Raw genomic sequence first — 7,430 nt, forward strand, 5'->3', positions numbered from 1 at the left:
TACTTTCTTCATGACTTATACATGTTCCTCAGACTATGAGATTATGCAACTCCCGAATACCGGAGGAACACCTTGTGTGCTATCAAACATCACAACGTAACTGGGTGATTATAAATATGCTCTACAGGTGTCTCCAATGGTGTTTGTTGAGTTGGCATAGATCGAGATTAGGATTTGTCACTCCATCTATCGGAGAGGTATCTCTGGGACCTCTCGGTAATGCACATCACTATAAGCCTTGCAAGCAATGTGACTAATGAGTTAGTTGCGGGATGATGCATTACGAAACGAGTAAAAAGACTTGTCGGTAACGAGATTGAACTAGGCATTGAGATACCGACGATCGAATCTTGGGCAAGTAACATACTGATGACAAAGGGAACAACGTATGTTGTTATGCGGTTTGACCGATAAAGATCTTCGTAGAATATGTAGGAACCAATATGATCATCTAGGTTCCACTATTGGTTATTTACCGGAGATGAGTCTCGGTCATGTCTACATAGTTCTCAAACCCGTAGGGTCCGCACGCTTAATGTTTGGTGACGATCGGTATTATGAGTTTATGTGTTTTTATGTACCGAAGGTAGTTCGGAGTCCCGGATTTGATCACGGACACGACGAGGAGTCTCGAAATGGTCGAGACATAAAGATCGATATATTGGAAGCCTATGTTTGGACATCGGAATGGTTCCGAGTGGTTCGGGCATTTTTTCGGAGTACTGGGAGGTTACCGGAACCCCCGGGCAGTATATGGGCCTTATTGGGCCTTAGTGGAATAGAGGAGAGGGAAGGGAAAAGAGGGAGGTGCGCCCCCAAGCCCAATCCGAATTGGGAAGGGGGCCGACCCCCTTTCCTTCCTCCCTCTCTCCTCCTTCCTTCCTCTCCTACTCCTACTTGGAAGGGGGGGGGAATCCTACTCCCGGAGGGAGTAGGACTCCCCTAGGGCGCGCCATAGAGAGGGCCGGCCCTCCCCCTCCTCCACTCCTTTATTTACGGGGGAAGGGGGGCACCCCATAGACACACAAGTTTATCATTGATCTTTTAGCCGTGTGCGGTGCCCTCCTCCACCATAATCCACCTCGGTCATATCGTAGCGGTGCTTAGGCGAAGCCCTGTTCCGGTAGCAACATCATCACCGTCATCACACCGTCATGCTAACGAAACTCTCCCTCGAAGCTCTACTGGATCGTGAGTTCGCGGGACGTCACCGAGCTGAACGTGTGCAGATCGCGGAGGTGTCGTACCTTCGGTGCTAGATCGGTCGATCGTGAAGTCGTACGACTACATCAACCGCATTGTCATAATACTTCCGCTTACGGTCTACGAGGGTATGTAGACGATACTCTCCCCTCTCGTTGCTATGCATCACCATGATCTTGCGTGTGAGTAGGAATATTTTTGAAATTACTGTGTTCCCGAACAGTGGCATCCGAGCCAGGTTTATGCGTAGATGTTATATGCATGAGTAGAACACAAAGGAGTTGTGGACGTGGGTATATACATATTGCTTGCCGTCACTAGTTCATTCTTGATTCAACGGCTTTGTTTGATGAAGCGGCCCAGACCGACATTACGCATACATTTACGCGAGACTAGTTCTACCGACGTGCTTCGCACACAGGTGGCTAGTGGGTGTCTGTTTGTCCAGCTTTAGTGAATCGGATTCAATGAACAGGGTTCTTTCTGAAGATCAAAAAGCAATCACTATACCGTGTTGTGTTTTTTGATGCATAGGTAAGAACGGTTCTTGCTCAGCCCGTAGCAGCTACGTAAAACTTGCAACAACAAAGTAGAGGACGTCTAACTTGTTTTTGCAAGGCATGTTGTGATGTGATATGGTCAAGACATGATGCTAAATTTTATTGTATGAGATGATCATGTTTTTTAACACAGTTATTGGCAACTGGCAGGAGCCATATGGTTGTCGTTTTATTGTATGAAATGCAATCGCCATGTAATTGCTTTACTTTATCACTAAGCGGTAGCGATAGTCGTAGAAGCAATAGTTGGCGAGACGACAACGATGCTTCGATGGGGATCAAGGTGTCAAGCTGGTGATGATGGTGATCATGACGGTGCTTTGGAGATGGAGATCAAAGGCACAAGATGATGATGGCCATAGCATATCACTTATATTGATTGCATGTGATGTTTATCCTTTATGTATCTTATTTTGCTTAGTTCGGCGGTAGCATTATAAGATGATCTCTCACTAAATTTCAAGGCATAAGTGTTCTCCCTGAGTATGCACCATTGCGACAGTTTGTCGTGCCGAGACACCACGTGATGATCGGGTGTGATAAGCTCTACGTTCACATACAATGGGTGCAAGCCAGTTTTGCACACGCGGAATACTCGGGTTAAACTTGACGAGCCTAGCATATGCAGATATGGCCTCGGGACACTGGAGACCGAAAGGTCGAGCGTGAATCATATAGTAGATATGATCAATATAGTGATGTTCACCATTGAAAACTACTCCATCTCACGTGATGAATGGACATGGTTTAGTTGATTTGGATCACATGATTATTTAGATGACTAGAGGGATGTCTATCTAAGTGGGAGTTCTTAAGTAATATGATTAATTGAACTTTAACTTATCATGAACTTAGTCATGAACTTATCAAATGGAGTTTCTACTCCAAGTTTGAGGCATCAATGATATTCAATTCACCTCTCAAATGGCAAAATACTTTCTCATCAAGCGGTTTGGTGAATATATCCGCCAATTGCTTATCGGTACAAACATGCTTAAGATTGATGTCCACTTTCGCAACATGATCTCGAATGAAATGATGACGAACTTCAATATGCTTAGTTCGAGAATGTTGCACGGGATTGTGAGCAATCTTAATAGCACTCTCACTATCACAAAGCAAGGGAACATGTTTCACATATATCCCATAATCCTTAAGGGTCTGGGTCATCCAAGGTAGTTGAGCACAACATGAACCGGCGGCAAAATATTCCACTTCAGCGGTGGATAAGGATACCGAGTTTTGTTTCTTGGAGGACCAAGACACAAGAGATCTACCAAGAAATTGATAAGTACCCAAAGTGGACTTTCTATCAACCTTGTCACTGGCATAGTCTGAATCGGAGTAGCCAACAAGATGAAAACAAGACCTCTTAGGATACCAAATGCCAAAATTTGGTGTATGAATTAAATATCTCACTATCCTTTTTCACAGCCTTAAGATGACATTCTTTAGGGGCCGCTGTCGGTGTCAAAACTGGCCGATCTCGGGTAGGGGGTCCCGAACTGTGCATCTGAGGATCGATGGTAACAGGAGACAAAGGGGACGCAATGTTTACCCAGGTTCGAGCCCTCTTAATGGAGGTAAAACCCTACATCCTGCTTGATTGTATTTGATGAGTATAGGGGTTACAACAGTCGATCTACCTCGAGATCGTAATGGCTAAACCCTAGATGTCTAGCCTATATGAATTCTGATAGCCTCTACGGACTAAACCCTCCGGTTTATATAGACACTGGAGGGGCCTAGGGTTGTACAGAGTCGGTTTACAAAAGAAGTAAACTATACACCCGGACGCCAATTTTGCCATCCACGCAAAGGAGAGTGCTGTACGGATACGGGGGAAGGCCTTCTACCTTGTATCTTGACGGCCCATCAGTCCGGCCCATATCACACAACCCGGACACCCGAGGACCCCTTAATCCAGGACTCCCTCAGTAGCCCCCGAACTTGCCTTCAATGACGATGTAGTATCCGGCTTATGTCTTCGGCTTTGCAAGGCGGGTTCTTCATTATACTTCAGATTAACGACAGTCCGACTGGAACCTCGACGTTTCTGTCTTTTATGATTCCTCCCTTTTGTCGCTTCGATTTCCGTGCGCCAGGCGAATACGAACGGTCCATGCTTTTTTGCAAATAAACCCCTCACCGCGCCTGGACGGTATCTATATAAGGAGATGTAGATCCCCAAATGCCATCTCACACCGCGCAAAAGGAAAATCGTCAAGACTAGCCACGAAAAAAGCTCTCCAACATGGCCAGTGCCACAGGATCCTCTTCGCGCCCTCATGGCCCTCAAGAGGGTGATTGGCAAAGTTTCTCCGTGCCTCATCTTCAGCTGAGCCGTCTCCAGGCGTAGGTCTATCTCCCCCTTGCAGATCTAGTCCCTGTTCGAGCGGGATTGGCCTCAATTGGCAACGATGTGATGGCTGAGAATTTCCCCAACCCCAATAAGGAGGAGAGAGTGTGCTTCGTCCCTTTCCTGCTGCGGGGCCTAGGATTTTTGATCCATCCCTTTCTCAGGGGCCTATTAGAGTTTTTCGGCATCCAACTGCACAACCTCGCCCCAGGTTCGATTCTACACATCTCAGGTTTCGTTGCCCTTTGCGAACTGTTCCTGGGCATTGAGGCCCATTTTGAATTGTGGAAGAAGTTGTTTTACCTCGTTCCCCGCCATCGAGGAGGCTCCATATCTGAAGTGGGCGGCGCCGAAGTATGGCGCATAGCCGGATCCGGATCCCCCATTGGAACTCCCAAAGAGGTATACCCACAGTGGTCTTCGGAATGGTTCTATATAGACGATGTCCCACTTCCGGACCCCATACGGCACAGTCTTCCTGAATTTTCCAGTGCTCCTTTAAAGAAGCACCTCAACTGGCGTCCCCGAAGCCCCAAAGAGGAGGACAGTGCGGAGATAAAGAGGTTGGTCAGCAAGGTCAGGTTGCTAGCCCATACCGAGCTCTCGATTGTCGAGGTCATGCCTATTGCGATAAAGAGGTGTGTCTAGCCTCTCCAATCCAGAGTAACTCCCTTATGGTGTTACAATGGAGAAGATGACGCGTCCCGCTACAGACGGAAGGCTCCGGTTACCCCAGCCGAACTGGCCACAATCTTGGCCGATCTGTACAAGGGTGAGAAAGAAGATTTTCTCCGGTTAAACTACTGGGAAGGCTATTCCATGTACAATCCCATTGAATGGGTAAGATTTCGATCATCTGTGTTCTTTATTTGCTGTTACAGATACTAATCATTTTTGCCTTTTTGTTGCCACAAATAGTCATGGAGGAAGATGATCGAGGACGTCCACTATCCCGCTCCACAGCTAGAGGATCATAACCGCGATGAAGACCCTGGCTTTTGCGAGGATCCAGACATATATATAGAGTTCGACGATGGGGTGTTTTATCAAGTGAGCCTTGACGGCTCGGAAGTGGCTATCACCGTCGACTACCCCCGCCTCTATCCCTTCTACATCGTGAGTATTCGGAGGGCTCTTTACAAGAAAATCCATCTTTGCATTTTTATCTGTTGCACTGATCCAGATTTTAATAGGATCAGCACTTAAGGACCGTACCTCCTCAAGGGCGGCCCCTACACAAGGTCGTCGTTCAAAACGAAAAGGGACCGGGAGTGCCGCCGAAACCTCACAGTCTTCTGATACGTCTCCAACGTATGTATAATTTTTGATTGTTCCATTCTATTATATTATCTGTTTTGGATGTTAATGGGCTTTATTTTACACTTTTATATTATTTTTGGGATTAACCTTTTAACCCAAGGCCCAGTGCAAATTGCTGTTTTTTTGCCTATTTCAGTGTTTCGCAGAAAAAGAATATCAAACGGAGTCCAAACGGAATGAAACCTTCGGGAGCGTGATTTTTGGAACAAACATGATCCAGAGGACTTGGAGTGGACGTCAAGAAACGGATGAGGAGTCCACGAGGTAGGGGGCACGCCCTCCCCCCTTGTGGGCCCCTCTTGGCTCAACCGACCTACTTCTTCCTCCTATATATGTTCACATACCCCGAAAACATCCAGGAGCACCACGAAACCCTATTTCCACCACCGCAACCTTCTGTACCCAAGAGATCCCATCTTGGGGCCTTTTCCGGAGCTCCGCCGGAGGGGGCATTGATCACGGAGGGCCTCTCCATCAACTCCATGGCCCCTCCGGTGATGTGTGAGTAGTTTACTTCAGACCTTCGGGTCCATAGTTAGTAGCTAGATGGCTTCTTCTCTCTCTTTGGATCTCAATATAAAGTTCTCCTCGATCTTCTTGGAGATCTATTCGATGTAACTCTTTTTGCGGTGTGTTTGTCGAGATCCGATGAATTGTGGGTTTATGATCAAGTCTATCTATGAACAATATTTGATTCTTCTCTGAAATTTTTATTCATGATTGGTTATCTTTGCAAGTCTCTTCGAATTATCAGTTTGGTTTGGCCTACTAGATTGATCTTTCTTGCAATGGGAGAAGTTCTTAGCTTTGGGTTCAATCTTGCGATGCTCGATCCCAGTGATAGAAAGGGAAACGACACGTATTGTATTGTTGCCATCGAGGATAAAAAGATGGGGTTTATATCATATTGCTTGAGTTTATCCCTCTACGTCATGTCATCTTACCTAAGGCGTTAATCTGTTCTTATGAACTTAATACTCTAGATGCATGTTGGATAGCGGTCGATGTGTGGAGTAATAGTAGTAGATGCAGGCAGGAGTCGGTCTACTTGTCACGGACGTGATGCCTATATACATGATCATGCCTAGATATTCTCATAATTATTCGCTTTTCTATCAATTGCTCGATAGTAATTCATTCACCCACCGTAATACTTATGCTATCTTGAGAGAAGCCATTAGTGAAACCTATGCCCCCGGGTCTATTCTCCATCATATAAGTTTCCAATCTATTTTATTTTGCAATCTTTACTTTCAATCTATATCATAAAAATACCAAAAATATTTATCTTATCATTGTTATCTCTATCAGATCTCACTCTCGTAAGTGACCGTGAAGGGATTGACAACCCCTTTATCGCGTTGGCTGTGAGGTTCTTATTTGTTTGTGTAGGTACGAGGGACTTGCGTGTGGCCTCCTACTAGATTGATACCTTGGTTCTCAAAAACTGAGGGAAATACTTACGCTACTTTGTTGCATCACCCTTTCCTCTTCAATGGAAAACCAACGCAGTGCTCAAGGGGTAGCAAGAAGGATTTCTGGCGCCGTTGCCGGGGAGGTTGCACCAATTCAAGTCAAAATTTTGATCTCCCAACAACGAGCGATTTCTGGCGCCTTTGCTAGGGAATCTACGCACAAGTCAAGACATACCAAGTACCCATCTCAAACTCTTATCCCTCCCATTACATTATTTGCCATTTGCCTCTCGTTTTCCTCTCCCCCACTTCACCCTTGCCGTTTTATTCGCCCTTTTTCCGTTCACCTTCTCCCCATATGTATCTTTATTTTGTGTTTCCATGTGCCTTCTATTTGCTTGCATCTTTGCTTGCTAAAAATCTATTGATATGTATCCACTTAAAGTATTCTACTTGGATCATCTTCGATCCTTATGTGCTCGTGCTGAAACCCCAACTAGCCTAGTTGATGGGAAATCTTTAGATGAGCATGCTCATTTTGTGCATCACCGTTTGTCTGAAAAAGGGATACTC

Source organism: Triticum urartu, chromosome 4, assembly GCF_003073215.2.
Source record: "Triticum urartu cultivar G1812 chromosome 4, Tu2.1, whole genome shotgun sequence".
Classification (NCBI taxonomy): domain Eukaryota; kingdom Viridiplantae; phylum Streptophyta; class Magnoliopsida; order Poales; family Poaceae; genus Triticum; species Triticum urartu.